The 472-nt window shown below is 22.5% G+C and overlaps 1 protein-coding gene across 10 annotated transcripts in view; it reads left to right on the plus strand.

Moving 5' to 3' along the window:
* LOC107728238 (MYC binding protein 2) overlaps window positions 1–472 on the plus strand; it is an 80,162-nt gene that overhangs the window by 5,639 nt on the left and 74,051 nt on the right. The window lies entirely within an intron of this gene.

Genomic DNA, 472 nt, shown 5'->3' on the forward strand with positions numbered 1-472 from the left:
TTTTAATTATATAATATTAATATAATTTTTTTTTTATTTGATACTTTATTAGATATTTAATTGTATATGTATTTCATAAAATCAAATGTTATTTTATTTGTATTTATTTATATTAAATATAAATAAATATATATAAATTAAATATAAATTATATATATTTATAAATCTTTACTATGTAAAGCCAGAGCTGTGCGATACATGCAATTTTATACACTACCATTCAAAAGTTTAGGGTCAGTATTTGAAAGAAGTCCCTTCTGCTCACCAAGGCTGCATTTAATCAATCAAAAATGCAGTTAAAAGTGTAATATTGTGAAATGTTATTAAAATTTAAAATAACTATTTGAATATATTTTAAAATGTTATTTATTCCTGTGATCAAAGCTGGATTTTCAGCATCATTACTCCAGTCTTCAGTGTCACATGATCCTTCAGAAATCATTCTAATATGCTGATTTGCTGCTCAACAAAC

Source organism: Sinocyclocheilus rhinocerous, unplaced genomic scaffold (assembly GCF_001515625.1).
Source record: "Sinocyclocheilus rhinocerous isolate Xijiao unplaced genomic scaffold, SAMN03320098_v1.1 scaffold2021, whole genome shotgun sequence".
Taxonomy (NCBI): domain Eukaryota; kingdom Metazoa; phylum Chordata; class Actinopteri; order Cypriniformes; family Cyprinidae; genus Sinocyclocheilus; species Sinocyclocheilus rhinocerous.